The sequence below is a fragment of the Acinonyx jubatus genome, chromosome E2 (assembly GCF_027475565.1).
Source record: "Acinonyx jubatus isolate Ajub_Pintada_27869175 chromosome E2, VMU_Ajub_asm_v1.0, whole genome shotgun sequence".
Lineage (NCBI taxonomy): Eukaryota > Metazoa > Chordata > Mammalia > Carnivora > Felidae > Acinonyx > Acinonyx jubatus.
The window spans coordinates 29,621,744-29,639,420 of NC_069396.1; the positions used below are offsets into that span (position 1 = coordinate 29,621,744).

A 17,677-nucleotide genomic window follows, 5' to 3' on the forward strand; every position below is an offset into this window, starting at 1 on the left:
GACGTTCAAAACCTGCCTGGATATGGACTGAAAACACACATGTGCACACGCACACACACACACACCACTCCTCACACTAAAAGCCAAGTCTGGGGCCCAGGAGAAGTTCCTCGGAATGTACTCCTCAGACTACATGCACTAAAATCGCTGGAAACACTTGCTCGTAATGCAAGTTCCCAGGCCCCTCTTAGATCTAGAACCACACGTTCAGCTTAGTGTTTGCTAAATGAGGTGTTTCGGTCACTGGCGGTATAAAAGGACGGCCCTGAGTAGTGCAGGAGGGGATGTGCTTCCTTTTTTAGAGCCGTCTATGTATTTTAAAGAGTATGATAACACATGGGACAGCATGAGCTCGTATTTCTTCGCTGAGTAGGTAAATGTAACACTAGGCATATAAGAAAGAACAGGAGTTGTTTACAAAAATTATCTAAGTAGGGGCATCTGGGTGGCTCAGTGGGTTGCACGCCCGACTCTTGCTTTTGGCTCAGGTCATGATCCCCGGGTGGTGGGACTGAGCCCCAAGTTGGGCTCCATGCTGAGCATGGAACCTGCTTAAGATTCTCTCTCTCTCCCTCTGCCCCTCTCCCCAGCATGTGGGTACGCTCTCTCCCTTTCTAAGATAAAATACAAACAAAAATAAAAATGGCCTAAGTAATTAGATTTGGGGGAGGGGATAAGAAGTCATTAAAAAATCATAATAGGGGTCCACAGATATTGGAATCCCAACACTCCACTGTGGAGGTGATTGAGCCCATATTTCTCAAAGTTCCCGGGTTGAAAGTTGATGCCAACTTCAGGCTCTATAAGATGATGCTTTTCTGCTTATTAATTTGTCAAAAGGGAAAATTATTCAGCAAGAAGAGGGCTGTTAGCGTGAGATTCTGTGGTGTGGCTGATACCCTGGGCCCCCGGCATTGTGGGAGCTCCTGGCGCTGAGGAGAACTTGCATGAAAAGCGGTGGTTTTTTTTTTTAATTTTTTTGTTTAACGTTTATTTATTTTTGAGACAGAGAGAGACAGAGCATGAACAGGGGAGGGGCAGAGAGAGAGGGAGACACAGAATCGGAAGCAGGCTCCAGGCTCTGAGCCATCAGCCCAGAGCCCGACGCGGGGCTCGAACTCACGGACCACGAGGTCGTGAACTGAGCTGAAGTCGGACGCTTAACCGACTGAGCCACCCAGGCAGGCGCCCCTTTTAATTTTTTAATGTTTATTTATTTTTGAGTGAGCAAGAGAAAGAGAGAGACAGAGCGTGAGCAGGGGAGGGGCAGAGAGAGAGAGAGAGAGAGGGAGACCCAGAATCCGGAGCAGGTTCCAGGCTCCAAGCTGCCAGCACAGAGCCCAGTGTGGGGCTCGAGCTCACAAACCACGAGATGGGGACCTGAGCCAAGATCCGACGCTTAACCGACTGAGCCACCCAGGTGCCCCATCATGGAAAGTATTTTTTGACGGAAAAGGGGAGCAGGTACAAGAGAAATCTTTCCCAAAACCCTCACGAGGATCCCCAGAGCTCTGCTCTTCCGGTCAATGACACCGGTATGGATGGTTGCTCGAAACGCTCCCTAGAGAAGCCAAAGTCTAGAAGGAAAACCTTCAGGCACAAAAGACTGAGGAAAGAAAGAGTATGTTCTCCTCAGTCCCACTCCGGGGTCTCAAAAAAAATTTACTCACTCACTCATTCATTCATTGTTCAACAAATATATGCTGAGGACCCACTATGTGCTAGGCATTGTTCTAGGTCCAAGGGATCTCACGAGGAGCAAAGTGATGAGGGTCACGCCTTCGGAAAGCTCCTGGTGGGACAAGGGTGACAAAAGAGGTTGGCACACATAAACCAGGTAATAGGAGATAACGTGTCGCCTGTGAAGGAAATGAGAAAGGTGGCATGATACGGTACCTGGGATAGCTTTCTTGGGAATGGCAGTCAGAGGAGGCCATCCGGAGGAGTGACGGGGCAAGTGCTCCCGGAAGAGGGAATTGACAGGGGCAAAGGCCAGGCTGCGAGTGTGGCTAGAGTGCAGAGAGGGAAGGGATTTCAGAGGGAGCCGGCCAAGGTATTTCCCAGACAGTGCAGAGGCGTTGGAGGGCTCTGGCCGGGGGAGGTTAAGGTCGGAGGGACCTTTTCGAATGTCCAGCTGGGGCGGCAGGTGGTGGGTCGACCCTGGCCCAGCCACCGCGGCCTCCTTGCTTTTTCCCAAATGCCCCGGACGCGCTCCTGCCCCCGAGGCTTTGCACACACTTTCCTCCTCCAGGGATCCTCTTGTCCGAAGGAACCACATGACTTGTCCTCGCTTCCTTCGGGTCTTGCCTCCCATGTCTCTCCGTATCAGAGAGGCCATCTCTGACCACATGATCCGTAAAAGTACACCCTGTCCCCAGAGCTTCCGTTCCCCATTCTGCTGTATTGCTCTCTGTAGCACTTAGATATTACACAGCAGACATATGTTGACATGCTCGTCTTCCCCCCATCAAATGTAAACACGTCTGGTACATAATAAGTACTCAATAAATATTTGCGGAATGCACTGAGTGGCCGAGTGCCCTCGCCGGTCAATTACCCTCTCAGAACCCAAGCTCTCAAAAGGGCTTCAGAGTATCCACTCCAAAGGGGACGCGTCGCCTCTCGTCGGTTTACTTATTAATAGTTTATGCATTCACTCGTGATTTAAGAAATGTTTTATTGAGCATCTTCTCTACACCAGGCGCTAGGCTGAAATCAAATGGCTAGTCTCCGGGGCTGCTTGTCCTGCCCTGATCTGCCCTTCGTGTCTCTGGGAGCAGGTCCTTTTTAAAGACCCTTAAGCCATCTAAACTGGAATCAATTTCCTGCTGGGACTCTGACCCCTTGAGGGGCCACATCTATTGGTAATTGAGAAAATGGTCATTGTTTCCATCCCTTCGGGCTGTCCTAACAAAAGTGTCACGGCCTGTCTTACAAACAACAGAACTTTACTTCTCACAGTTCTAGAGGCTGGGAGGCTGGTGCCAGTATGGTTGGGTGAAGGCCTTCTTCCGGGTTACAGCCTCCTCCCAGGGAAGAAGGGGCCAGGGAGCGCTCTGGGATCTCTTTTAGAAAGGCACAAATCCCAGTCACAAGAGCTCCTTCCTTATGACCCAAGCACCTCCCAAAGGCCCCACCTCCTAACACCACGACATCAGGGATTAAGATTTCAACATATGTGGGGCGCCTGGGTGGCTCAGTCGGTTCAGTGGCCAGCTCTGACTCAGGTCATGATCTGGTGGTTCGTGAGTTCCAGCCCCACGCTGGGCTCCGTGCTGACGGCTCAGAGCCTGGAGCCTGCTTTGGATTCTGTGTCTCCCTCTCTCCCTGCCCCTCCCCTGCTCGCTCTCTCGCTCTCTCTCAAAAACGAATAAACATTAAATATATTAAAAAGGGACACCTGGTTGGCTCAGTCGGTTAAGCATCTGACTCTCGATTTCGGCTCAGGTCGTGACCTCGTGGTTCGTGGGTTCGGGCCCCAAATCGGGCTCTGTGCTGACAGTGCAGAGCCTGCTTGTGATTCTCTTTCCCTTTCTCTCTCCTTCTCCCCTGCTGTCACTTTCTCTCAAAATAAATAAACGTACCTGTTTAAAAAAAATTTTTTTTAAAGATTTCAACGTATGAATTTTGGGGGTAGGATACAGCATGCAGAACACAGGGGCCGTGTATATATTTTTTAAATTATATAGGCATGTATAGAAATACACATGCATAGATTACATATTATTTTATATCTACGCCCCCACCCCACCCTTCTAGTATTTGGAAATACCACACAGGCTGGACGGTCGACATAACCCCTAAGGAGCTCATCCCTTGGCCCATGGCCCACCTTTACAGCTATGCCCCCCTCCCCTGTCCACCCTGCCGCAGCTGCTATGATGCTGTGGAACAGCACTGAGAGCACCCACACACGGTGCCTCACAGAGCTTTCTGGACGCATCTACAGCTCCAGAGCTCATTGTCTCTTGTCCTCCGCCCACAGCAACAGCTGGGCCCACACCTTGGAATCAAAGTGGTCAGCTTCCTTCCAGCTTCTAGATTGCAACGTGTCCTTAGGCCTGGGGAGGAGGCTGGCTGTGCCTAAGATAAATAGTTGAATTGCAAAATGAACTCTCAGCCCCTGGGGGCTGAGGGGTTGCTGGGCGCATTCATTCAACGTTAGTCACAGGCCAAGAACACGGTGACAGGCTCTGTGCAGACCCAGAGGTGAACTGGCCAGACAAGGACGGAGGCTCTGAGAAGCTCTGTCGGAGACAGCGAGGGGGTAGGATTTGCACACGCAAACTACTTTGCTGAGCCCACGTCTCTTGGCGGGGGCTGCGTGTAGAAGAACAGTAGGGTCTCTCCACCTCGGGAGGGCCGAGAGACCCAAGTGAAGTTCTGCAGGATCAGGAAGGTCCTGGAACAGCCTCCGAGGCCTATCATCATCCAGCCAGGAGATCTGTGTCGCCTGGTCGGCTGCTAATTATAAGACGTTTGTTCCTACGCGGTGGCAAGGGGAGAACAGAGCGATCCCACTGCAGAGAGCGCGGTTAGCATGGTTAATGACAGGAGCACTGGCAGACGACTAATGGAGATCCAGAAAGTTGCCAGCAATGAAAATGGGTCGTATGGCTTTACCGGTGTCCTTACTGGGGAGCTGGTTCGAGGTTGCCCCACACCTCCCCCGCACCTTATCTCCCATTTCCATCATGTCCCCGATTGCAAAACAGGGACGGTGTTATCACTCTCATCTGCCCGTGGCATCTGATCATAGATATAACTGAACAAATCAGTTTGCTGACTGCAGCCAGGTGCCTGGAAGCTGGGTACAGGGTGCCCAGTGGCAGGGCGGAGCCCGGAATACCACCCCCCCCCCCCCCGGGGGGCGATCCAGAGAGCAGATTAAGAGGGCTGGTTCTGGTAGTCACAGGCTGTTCAGAAACTCCCTGATGGTCACAGGTATAGAGAAAATTCCCACCCTCCTGCGGCAGTTGGGGCAATGCCTCAGGTCATAGAACTTGGAAAAGAAAATTCAACGGTAGGTGGGAGCTCTGGAGCCTGTGGAAAACCCTGGAGGCTTAAAGAGGTAGTGTCAATTGTGGGCAGGAGCAAAGACCAGGGCCCGAACAATGGCCCCTCCTGAATCTGTGTGGCCTCTGTCATTTATTTCCCAGAGCAGGTGAAATTTAAAAGGCCACAGTGGCAGATAAAGAGATACAGTCAGGTGTGTTTCGCAAAGCTGCTGCCTTTTTGAGCCAAGGGACAGGAGGAAAGGGGGAAAAATGATATTGACTCAGCAACTGGAGGTTAAAAGTAAATACCGTCAGTGTAAATAATTAGGCTTTTAGAAAGAGCATTTCACGCAGTTTCCATGGGCACCCATGGGAGCCGGGAAGGGGGAAACAGAATAAGCATAAATGGCTGAGGGCACCTTTACTCTTTTCCATTCCATCTTTAGGGCCTGATAAAAGGCGCTAAGGAGAATGGAAAGGGTGGCTGGGGGCAGGGGGCGGGGGTCCAAGGACTCCCTGACTTGTCTGCAAATTTCGCGTGTACCCTGGGCACAGGCACATTTGTCTGACTTCTGCGGGGGCTGGCGACCTTCTTCCTAAAGTTTAGAAAACCACATCTCTAAGAGATGTAGAAATGAACTACACGGAGGCAGGGGGAAGAAGCGTTGAGACCCGCGAGGGCTGGGATGGCCCCTATCTTAGTTGCCACCAAAAGCCACGTAACACAGAGCCTGCCCCTGAGAAGGCAGCGTGCAGATGCCTGAAGTAGAACCAAAGAAGCAAACCCACTCTGGGCTACCTGGCCCGTGGCACTACCAACCATGTCCTGGGCAGCTTCTGGGCCCAAGCACTTTTCACCCCTTAACTCATTCCCTTCTTCCGGTGACAGTGCAGACCAGGAGCTGTTAGCCCATTTTACAGGTGAGGGAACTTGGCCTTTAGCAAGGTAGAGTGCCTCGCCCGGGCCACCCTGCAGGATTTGAACCCAGAGCCACCTGCTCCAAAGGTTACAGTCCTCCACAGCTGAGGAAGAGAGCAGTACTGGGTGCTTTTTGAGAGGAGGTTCCGCAAAGTCCGGGCCTTTGGGAACACAGGCCCAGAAGCTCAGCCTGTCAGACAGGCAGGTGGCCACAGGCCCAAGGCCCAGAGAAAAAGCCCATTCTGTCTCCACTCGACCTGAGGCCTTCAGAAGAAAGCCTAACTGTTGCTGGAAATCTCTCTCACACCTGGCTAAAGCCACTCAGGGCACAGCTTAAGGAGCCTGGAGCGTGCCCTGGGGCTTCCCAAAAGATGCCCCAAGGTGATCATGATGATGCCAGTGATGCTGTGACTTCCAATTAAAACCACAAGACTGGGGATCAACTGTTGTGCCCGGCGCTGGGGACCATACTCTCCCACCATGGGGGCCACTCTGAAGTCTCACCTTGAAGTTTCTACTTGCCCACTTAATGGAGAACCCCTCAGGAGCAAACCAGGCCAGGTGCTTCATTTAGAAGCACCTGGGTGGCTCAGTCGGTTAAGCGGCCAACTTCGGCTCAGGTCATGATCTCACGGTCCGTGAGTTCGAGCCCCGGGTCGGGCTCTGTGCTGACTGCTCAGAGCCTGGAGCCTGTTTCAGATTCTGTGTCTCCCTCTCTCTCTGACCCTCCCCTGTTCATGCTCTGTCTCTCTCTGTCTCAAACATAAATAAATGTCTAAAAAAAAAAAATTAGAACCAGACAAGAGGGAGGGGACCATGACGGAATTGGGTGGTTTTCGCCTCCTAAACCGCAGGGCGTGAGTCACTGGGCTATAGGATTCTCCGTGGCTAATGGGGCCTCGGAAGGCCTGCATCCTCTCTCCTCCCACCTCCCACCCCGCACACTCACACTGGATCCAGTCCCCATGGTGGCTGGGGAGGCGGCAACTGGAGGGACACACATACAGAGCTGAGAGGACCGGGGAGTGTCAGAGGATAGTGGTCCCCCTGGCCTTATCATCCTGGGGAAGCAGGGTTGCCCCAACTCCAGCCTCTGTTCCTTCCAGGCCTGAGTGAGTGTCCACAAATGCAGGTTTGTGGAGAGAACCAGGTGGCCCATAGATGAACACTTTGTACTCGATGTATATATGTATATACATATATATATATATATGTGTGTGTGTGTGTGTATATATATGTGTGTGTGTGTACATATATGTGGTTTGTGAATGTGACTCGGGAAAAAGACATTCAGCCCAGCCCATATCTGACCCATGACTGGAGAGGGAGCCTGTTTCAGAGCCCAGAGCCAGGCGGCCTGGATTTGAAACAGAGTGACCTTAGGCAGGTGACTTTACCTCTCTGTGCCTCAGTTTCCTCATGTGTTGAGTGGGGGCTAAGTTACTCAGTAGGACTGGCCTCAGGGAGTTGATTAACCTAGATTAATGTATCTAAAGTGCTTGCAACAGGGGCGCCCGGGTGGCTCAGTCGGTTGGGCGTCCGACTTCAGCTCAGGTCACAATCTCGTGGCTTGTGAGGTCGAGCCCCGCATCGGGCTCTGTGCTGACAGCCCAGAGCCTGGAGCCTGCTTCGGATTCTGCATCTCCCTCTCTCTGCCCCTTCCCCAGCTCTCTCTCTCTCTCTCTCAAAAATAAATAAACATTAAAAAAAGATTTTAAATAAATAAAGTGCTTACAACAGCAGTGGCCTATTGTACGTATTCTCTTATCAAGTGAGTGACACTGATCATTACTGATCACAGATGACTGCTTGTAAATAGGCTAAATTCACCAATGTTAGAAAAGCGGTTTAAATGTATATGTGTACGTATGCCTGTGGGGTGTGTGTGTGTGTGTGTGTGTATGTGACCATAGAGACCCATGCAGGGAGTGGGGAGTGTGGGAAGGTGACGTGTGAACGATCCTCGTTTGGGCAACACTGAGCTTCTGGAGGCTTTCGCTGGTCTGCCTTCCTGCCAGCTCCTGGCTCGGCCCTGCAAACTCCTCCCTGTGTTCCGTGTCCCCAAGGGGCCCTTTACCAAATGCGGCCTGCTCTCCAGGTGGCTTCCCTGCTGCTGGGAAGCACCAAGGGGTGGGGAGAGAGAATGGCCATTGTTCCCCAGCAAGCCCCCCACCCCAGCTTATCTCTGCTCTACCTTGGCTCAACGTACCAGAAAACTAGAGGCGGCCAGCTGCCTGGCGTGACCTGAGTCATCTGATGGTAGATGGCAAGGGATTTGTGGAAACCAGCCCTTCCCACTCTCTGCCCACACCTCCAGTCCTGAGAAAACAGTCTGAAGGGCCTCGATTCCGTGGGATCCGAGGCCAAGCCTTGCAGATAGTCGTGGACCGTCTGTGGCCCACATGCCTGCGGACCAGCCCTGCCCAGAGGGGCCCGTGCTCCCTTTCTTCAGCGTCCTGTCACAGCCCCGGGGGGAGGCGGGCCCGGCAACGTCACTACACTCCCTCTGTAGAAGTCCAGGGGCGCCCTAGCGTACTGCCTCCGGGGTCCCCTCTGAAATGAACTTCGAAAGGATTCTGTTTTGCCTGTCAGAACCGAATGTCCTTGGAAGGGAACCAAGATTAACTTGCCTTATCTTGAAGTCGGCCTGAAGATCAGCTGGGTCACGTCAAAGCTCCACGGCAGGCAGAGAAATCCCAACCATCCCTGAGCACCCGAGCTGCCCCCCAAACCCTTCGGAGGCAGGGTCGGAGGGCTGACCTGCCAGTGACCTCAGTCCTGCGGCCGACAGGGGGTGCTCGGGACCGTCGGGGTCTCTGCGATCTGACAAGCGTGGCCCGGGCCTTCCATAGCCACGCCCGGACGGAGACCCCTGCCCGCTAGTCTCCCCTGGGAAACGGAGGGGCTTTAGGGAAACCTTGGGAGCACCCCAAATCCTTTGGAGCCGCTGAAAGGCTACGGGCAAAACACGAGGCCCGAGCAAGGCCCCGGATACAGTTAGGATGGTGAGGCCTTAGCTGAAGTGGTCAAAGCCGCGAGGAACCAGCAGAGGAATGAACACGCGGCTCAAAGCCCAGAAGAGAGGGCCCCCGATGGAGCCCCGGAACACGGTGGATGGCACTGGTGTCTACCCGTCGATCATGAACAAAACTGGTCTCTTCCGTAAATGAGGCTGGGAAATGCGGTTAACCATTTGTTGGCCGCAATCAAGTGAAATCGTTGCCTACGCTATGCACACACAGAACAAATTCCAGATGCGTTAGAAATGGAGCGGTGGTAAAAATGACACGAACGTGTGTCTCAAGTGAAGGAAACGAGTCACAAGAGGGCACACGCTGTGTGACTCCACCGACGCGAGGCACCCAGGGGACTCCCTTCAGAGACAGAAGGTGCAGTGTGATGGCTGCCAGGGCCTGGTAAGAGCGGGGAAGGGGAGCGTGGAACGGGGGGGGGGGGGGGCAGAGACTCAGTTTGCGCGGATGAAAATATTCTGGAGCCGGATGGTGGTGACGGTCATACATCTGTGTGAATGCACCTAGTGCCACTGAAGTGGACACTTAAAAATGGTTAAGGCAGGAGGGGCGCCTGGGTGGCGCAGTCGGTTAAGCGTCCGACTTCAGCCAGGTCACGATCTCGCGGTCCGTGAGGTCGAGCCCCGCGTCGGGCTCTGGGCTGATGGCTCGGAGCCTGGAGCCTGTTTCCGATTCTGCGTCTCCCTCTCTCTCTGCCCCTCCCCCGTTCATGCTCTGTCTCTCTCTGTCCCAAAAATAAATAAACGTTGAAAAAAAAAAAAATGGTTAAGGCAGGGGTGGGGGGGGGCGCGTCTGGAGGGCTCCCTCAGTTAAGCGTCTAACTCTCGATCTCAGCTCAGGTCACGATCTCTTGGGTAGTGAGTTCGAGCCCCGCGTCGGGCTCTGCGCTGGAGTGTGGCGCCTGCTTGGGAGTCTCCCCCCACCCCGTCCTCTCTCTCTCTCTCTGCCCCTTCCCTTCTCACACTTCTCTCTCAAAATAAATAAATAAACGTAAAAAAAAAAAACCAACAACAACTCGTTAAGAGGGCAAGCGCCCTGCTGTGTGCTTTTTACCACCAGTAAGAATAATAACTTCGAAAAGTCACATCTTTAACGCTTCTAGGAGCCCAGAGGACAATATGAGACAATAGTGTCCATAATCGTAGGTTGGGGGGAGGCCTTTTTGATGTCTTAAGCGAGATGAAATCTAGAATCCATAAAAGAAAAGGCTGACAGGGTTAATGACACAAGTGCATGGAGATTGCCGGCCGGGGTTAAGGAATTTTTAAATGACAATATGGGAAGAAGAAGAGGTTCCTCAACTCAGCCCCCTTCCCAGCGTCGGCCCTTCCACACAATCCTGGTTTCATTATTTTCCTACTTCCCCTTTAAACTCTCCTTTTAATCAATTCAAGTGAGGCATACCTTGCGTGTAACACAATGGCGCCTACCTTAATGTCCATTTCCATGACTTTTGACAAACGTACGTACCCATGTGGACACGTCTACAATCAAACACACGGGTCTCTTCCAGCATCTTCAAAAAGCCCTTTTGGGCCCCCGTCACAACCATCTTCTCCCCTATCCCAGGGCACGGGCGGCCCATTTACGGTTGCCACAAATTTGCCTTTTCGAAGAAAGTCACATAATTGGAATCACAAGCCCCCCTTCTTTTGTTTGGAGTTTTCTGACGGAACGCAATGCCCTTGAAGCTCGCCCGTGTGGTTGTAAGCCTTGCTATTTTGTTCCTTTTTGTTATGGAGTCTTAGGTGTGGATATGCCACGGTCTGTTTATCTATTCACCTGTTGATGGGCGTTTGGGGTGTTTCCAATTTGGGGCTGTTATAAATAATACTGCTATGAGAGCTGGCATGTAAATTTTATTTATTTACTTACTGACTTATTTATTTATTTTATTTATGGGGTGGGGAGAGGCAGAGAGACAAGAAGAAGAGGATCCCAAGCAGGCTCCATGCTATCGGCACAAGAGCCTGACGCGGGACTCAAACTCATGCACCGTGAGATCGTGACCTGAGACGAAACCAAGAGTCAGAGGCTTAACCAACTGGGCCACCCAGGCGCCCCGCAGGTAAATTTTCTTGGGCTCAAACTCTCGCTTCTCCCTGGTAAATACCTAGCACTGGGATGGCTGGGTCATGTGATAAATGTGTGTTTTAAGCTCATTTTTCATGTCAATTCATTTTGGAAAACAAACAAACCAACCTTGAAGTCTCTACCATAATTCCAAGGCAAAATCACTTGTCACAAATCAAAATTTACCGTGATAATGAAAACCTCAAGATTTGAATACGGGTAATCGTACCGGACTTTGTCTGTAAATGCAAGGAGGAGGCAACCTTTCAGGCAAAACAGTGTTCTCGCTCGCCTAAGAGACACTACTGCTTGCCAAAGGCTCTGAGCTTTAGGCTGGTCCCAGGGACTCTCCCGGCTAAAGGGGGAGATTAGCAGGTGTTGAGAGATGTTGAAGATTGGGCCAGGTTGTCTTTGAGGAAGGAAACGACTTATGGATTCAATGTTACTTCATGTCCAGCAGGCGTGGTACCTGGACGGTACCCGGACGGCACGGGGAACTCGGCTTTGGCCACCTCTGATTTTGCTCACCTCTGTGGTCAAGGTGAAAGCTCTTCCAGCTACATATATTCATTTATTGACCGAAAAAAAAAATTGCAAAGCCCTTTTTATAGGCCAGGAACTGTCCTAAGCACTTTACAGAGGTTACCTCATTTAATAATAGGGTAGATACACTTTTTATGAGCCGTTGAGACTGTGAAAAGTACACACGGGGGTTCCCGATGAGAGTAAGGTTTTTGACGCAGCTGAGTAGCGTTCCGAATAACGTGCAGGTGAGCCCACATGGCATAGCAGAGCCTCTTCTCAAATCAGAAGCCAAGGTCAGAGATGAGCCCGGTCACAGTGCTGTCAGGCTCCTGTTAACCTTACTTCCAGAGGCTCAAATGCTGAGCGCCATAATACGGCAGCTGTAACCCCAGCACTGCCCACAGTTGTGGATCTGGAATCAGATCGAGAGAATCAGATGTGCGATCTTAGGCAAGCAACTTGGTCTCTCGGTGCCTCGGTTTCCCCATCTGTGACGCAGGTACAACAATGGCACCTGCTCATAGGCTCCACAGGTTAATTGGAAGACCAGCACATATTAACAAATGAAAAGCATTTAGCATGAGGCCTGGCAAGTAGCCCTCAATGAATGTCAGCTCTTGTTGTTGTTATAATAATAATATAAAATGCTGATACACAGGGTGTTCTGTGGATAAAGGAGGCTGGGGGTCGGCCCGTCGAGAATGGCCTCTTGTCAGAGAGACCACAGTGTGCCTGGCACTGTCTCAGGCTCTGGATCCCTAGTGATGGGAAAAGAAAAACAGACCTGGTTCTTCCCCCCATGAAGCTTTTACTCAACGGGAGACTGAAAATAAGCATGAAAACAATAGATAAAGAAGATAAGTTGGGGTTCCAATAAGAGCCATAAGGATGACACTCTAGAACACTCTAGAACACTCTAGAATAATACCCACTTTGGGTTGGTGAGCCAGGGCCTCTCTAAAGATCTATGAAGTTAAGACCTAAATGACAATGAAGAGTCAGAAGAGGACTTGAAAAGAGCGGGGAGGAAAACAGAACGATGGTGAGCTTTCCAAGATGCAACATTAGTATGTGCAAAGGCCCAGGGGTTACTGGGTTTAAGGGCAGAATAGGTCAGAGGTAAGAGGTAGATGAAGTCCTGATTAGCCAGAGCCTGGAAAGCCATTCAAAAATTTTGTATTGCATCCTGGCTGGAACAGAAACCTTTTCTTTAAAGTATGTGAAGCCGGGGAAAGTTGTGACGTGATTGGATTTAAGTTTCAGAAACACCGCTCTGTCCGCTGTGCAGAGGATGAACTACAGGGCAAGAGCAGAAGCAGGATGCCCAACCTGGAGGCTGTCGCAAGAATCCAGGAGAGATATTGCTGGCTTAGACTTGGCCGGTCACTGCACAGTGGTGAGAAGTGACCCTGTGCAGGATGCAGTTTGTAGTGAGAGATGACAGACATGTTGATGGATTTGATAAAGGGCGTAAGAGGAAGAAGAGAGTCAAGAAAGTCCTAGGTTTTCGACGTCAGCCACTGGTGAACAGTGTTGCCGCTTCCTAACATGGGTGTAAAGACGGGAGGGGAACAAGCACATTTGGAACATTTTAAGCTGGAGGCACCTGCTAGATAACTGCAGAGTAAAGGGAGCCTGGTTTCTGGAGCCCAGAGGAGAGACCCAGACTAGAAATGAAAATTTCAGCAGAAAATATTCCGAAGCTATGGGAGCAGACGACGTCCCCCGAAGAGAAAGAGTGGTTAGAGAAGTGGGGTCAAGCTCTTCAACACTTAGTGGCCCCGTCGAGAAATACATTCCCCTCCTGGGCATTCCCCCCTGCACACCAGCACGTTAAATGCTCTGATAAGTCCAACATTTAGTAACGAAGTCTGTTTACGTTCACTTAACTTAGGATTCTCCACGGGTATTGGATCATGGGAACCTTTTTACACGGGAAACCGATAAACACGCCGTGGAGCGCCAAGCACACCAAGAACTCAAGTCGGGTCTTCGAGGATGGGTGGAATCAGGGTCATTTATGTCTAGGAGAGCATCACGTACAGGGATCGGCAAACTTCCTGCGCGAAGGGCCGCATAGTACAGATTTCAGGCTCTGCGGGCCATATGGTCTCTGTTGCCACCATTCAGCTCTGCCGCTGCGGCACAAAAGCAGTTGCAGACTATATGCAAATGAGCGGGCATGGCTGTGTGCCAGTGAAACTGTTATTTCCCAAACCAGGCAGCAGGCCAGATGTGGCCCATGGGCCGTGGTTTGTTGACGTCATCCCCTGATCTGAGATAAGGAGATCTAAAGAAGGCAAAAAGGCAGAGAGAGGTGTGATCCGTAGAAGAGAAAAGGAGGGGGGGGGAATAAGCAGGGAAAATGGGCAGCAGGTGTCTGGGAGAAAGTGAGGAGCTGCTCTGCCTGGAGGTGGGCACCTCCCTGTCAACCTGGGAGAGGGAGGGAGGTCCCAGGATCCCGCTCTGCAGAGAAGCAGAGGCTCAGAGGTTAGGCAACCTGCCCCACGGAGACCCCAGCCCGTGTCACCTGACTCTGAGGCAGCGCTGACTTCACCACGCAGATAACCTGCAGCCAGACTCCTCCTCCCCTCTCCCCACCCCACCCCCTCCTGCTCCCAGGCCCCAACCCCGTGGATGCAACTTCATCCAGAGGCCGCCTCCGCCCTCTGTCCTGCGTCCCTTTCCCAGACTCAGAACCGGATTAAATGGCTGTCCTAGTCCATGCCAGGCTGCCAGCCTCCCCTTGCCTCCCCCGCTCCACCAGACGAGATATGAAAGGGGAACGAGCCTCCCCAAACAGAGAAGAGATGTGAATTAACAAATGCCAGTACCTCCGGTGCCCATGATAGCAAAAAGAGATCCAAGAAAACACTGATATTTATTTATCTGGTGTTTTCTTTCAGATCTAGCAATGTGACAATAACACGTGTCACTGTCAGCCCAAGCCCTGCTGGAAACACCTTGAAAACTACGTGGAGGTTCAGAAAATAAACAGCAGTCGCTCTGATTCCGGTGATAAAATACCAGTGTAAGGAGAGCCTCCTGGGACCCATAATCTGGAATTGTCAGGGGATAAGAATTGTCTGTCTTTTTGATAAAAGATGTCAGCTACCCTTCTGGGTTTTAAGCAGAAAGAAACACTTCTGATTAGGAGACTGCTTGTGTATCATGAAGCCTGTTGAAAGAATCCGTGTGTGCAATGAATGTGCTTTGCCCGTCAATGTCCTGGAAATTTCCTTATCAGAAGAAAATTCAGCCAAATCAGAGTTGCAGAAAGTCCACAACTCCAGAGTGCCTCATTTTTCTCTGAGCCCTTGCCTCATGAAGGCTGAAGTTTCCTGATTACCATTCAGTTCAAAAAGGCTTCAAAGACTGCTCCAGAATTGGCAAATTTTTTTTTTTTTTTAAGGCTCAGCACTAATTAGCCTCACGAAAAATTGTTTTGTTGTTTGTGGTCTGTGGTTGTAATACAGATTGTTTTGCCTTGAAAAAATGCTACAATTGCTTTTTTCTCTCTCAATTGAAATTCAACAGGGGAAAAAAATAGCCCAATTAGGAATCATCAGTGGACTGCCTCGCACATAATAAGTCCCGAATAAATAAATATTTATTGAATGAGTGAATGAGTGAATGAATATTCAACAGCCTTACATCCTGGGACAGGCTAAGGATCCAAAATAAGAATGCAAAGAGCCAATGATACCTGTTGATCAAGGCGAGCTAGAAGCCTAGCTCGTCTTCTTAATACCCATCAGACTCAGGGAGGCAAATCTTAGAAGACTTAAATATAGAGAACAAACTGAGGGTTGCTGGAGGGGCGTTGAGGGGGAAGGATGGGCTAAACGGGTGATGGGCATTAGGAGGGCACTTGTTGGGATGGGCACCGGGTTTTATATGTAAGTGATGAACCACTAAATTCTATTCCTGGAATCATTAATACACTATATGTTAACTAACCTGGGTTTAAATTAAAAAAAAAAAAATTACCAAACTCGATTGACGTTCGGGACACTGCGAAAAGTCATTCATTCATTCAACAAACCTTCATGGACTGTCCATTCTGCTCCCCGGCTTTCTGCAAGGGAGCAGGATCCCACAGGCCGGGACGACCTGGAGCTCATATTCTAACAAGAAGACCCACCAAATACAAGCACACAAACTGAGAAAGGACGTTTAGGTTTAACACCGAGTGCTGTGATGGAGGTTAGGAAGGGGTCAGCTGGCTCTAGGTAGAGAGGCCTGGAAGGCCACTTTGAGGAGGTGTCATTTAGTCTGAGCCCTGAAGTATGAGAATGCACCAGCCATATGAAACCGTGGATGTTTCTGGAACACAAAGGAAAGGTTACTCAGAATGCACTCGTTGCCTGTGGCTGCCGTAACAAATTCCCTCAAACTCAGTGGCTTCAAACAAGGGAAATTTATTCTCTCAAGTTTTGGAGGCCGCACGTCTACAACTCGGCAGAGATTAAGGTGCCCACAGACCGCATTCCCTCCGGAGGCTCCAGGGGAGACACTGTTCCTGATCTCTCCGTCCCTGGAGGTCACCCCACGTTCCTTGTCTTGTGGCCGAATCCCTCCCTCCAACCTTCGCCCCTGTCTCCTCGTTGCCTTCTGTGTGTGTGTGTGTGTTTCTCCCCTCTGAACCCTCACCAGAAGCGACCTGAATGTCCACAATTCTCCCAACAGTCTAATTAAGAAAATGCAGCATTTTGGGGCGCCTGGGTGGCTCAATAGGTTGAGCGGCTGACTTCAGCTCAGGTCACGATCTCACACTCCGTGAGTTCGAGCCCCGCGTCGGGCTCTGGGCTGACAGCTCAGAGCCTGGAGGCTGCTTCAGATTCTGTGTCTCCCTCTCTCTCTGCCCCTCCCCTGCTCATGGTCTGTCTCTGTCTCAAAAATAAATAAAAACATTTAAAAAAAAAAAAAAGAAAATGCAGCATTTTTTTTTCTCTCCTGTGCCTCAAAATTCTTCCAGCTTTTACCCATTGTTCAATTCTAAGGCCACCTCCATATTCTGAGGCCTTTGTTATGAGAGCATTCTACTTCCTTTGTTGCAAGCTAAAAATCTCTTGAGTTCATCAAGATGTTTGTAGCACAATCTGGCCAGCTCAGAGGCTCGTCATGATGGAACATTTCAGAGGCCTCGGGATGTATTCCTTTAGCACCAATTTCTTTTTTCACTTGAACCATTTTTTTGGGGGAATACACCTGCAGTATATTATGCTGTTCAGTATTTTCCAAAACAAGTAATACCCACTACAATTTTATCTGTACTGTTGATGGCCTGGAGTCATTAGGATGAACTTCTATTGAGGCAGGACAGCAAATCTCTGCCTTAAAGGCTATTTTTTAAACTTTTTCTTTATTTATTTTGAGAGCGAGAGTGGGGGTGGGAGTGGGGAGACAGAGAGAATTGTAAGCCGGCTTCACACTGTCAGCCCCGGAGCCCAACGAGGGGCCTGATCCCATGAACCATGAGATCATGATCTGAGCCAAAATCAAGAGTCAGGTGCTTCACTGATGGGGCCACCCAGACGCCCCTACCCTAGAGGCTACTTAGTGTGCTCCTGGGGACCCCCACACTAAATGTTCCCAATCTGCTACATTTTGTGCTTGCAAGGAGAGGTCTCCCAAAATTGCACAGATGACTGATTCTTTTTCCACTGGGTTTTCTCCTTTGCTCCATGCACCAGGCTCTTACTCCCATGACCTCTATGTTGGAAATACCCAGCCTTTGCCGGAAATTATGCCGTGAAGAGGTGATCTGGGGCCGCTGTGCTCTTCACCAGGCATAAATAGATACGTCACTGCCCTGTTTCCATGTTAAAATCAGTCAATGGTTTCTCACTGCCTTTATGATGACCAGCCACTCCCATGGCCTTAACATGGCCATAAGGCGCAGCCCAGGGTGGCTCTGCTGACTTCACCAGAACCCCCAGCCTCCGTAGTCCCTTATATCTGCCGTGCTACTGCCTGCACTGGGCCTTTGCACCTACACTTCCCTCTTCCAGAAGGGTTCTTCTTTCCCCATCTCTCCCCTGTCTGGTGAGCTCTTCTCATGCTTCACGTCTCAGCCCCATTGTCCGTTTCTTAGGGAAGCTGCTCCTGACTCTGGCGTCCAGATGGTT

The 17,677-nt window shown here is 50.7% G+C and overlaps 1 long non-coding RNA gene across 1 annotated transcript in view; it reads left to right on the forward strand.

Annotated features, from left to right (window-relative positions):
* Window positions 1-9,711, forward strand: part of LOC128313217 (uncharacterized) — a 127,795-nt gene extending 118,084 nt beyond the window's left edge. Inside the window, exon 2 of the long non-coding RNA XR_008293589.1 lies at window positions 9,541-9,711. This is a non-coding gene — a long non-coding RNA (uncharacterized LOC128313217). The remainder of the gene's footprint in view (window positions 1-9,540) is intronic.
* The last annotated feature ends 7,966 nt before the right edge of the window (window positions 9,712-17,677 follow it).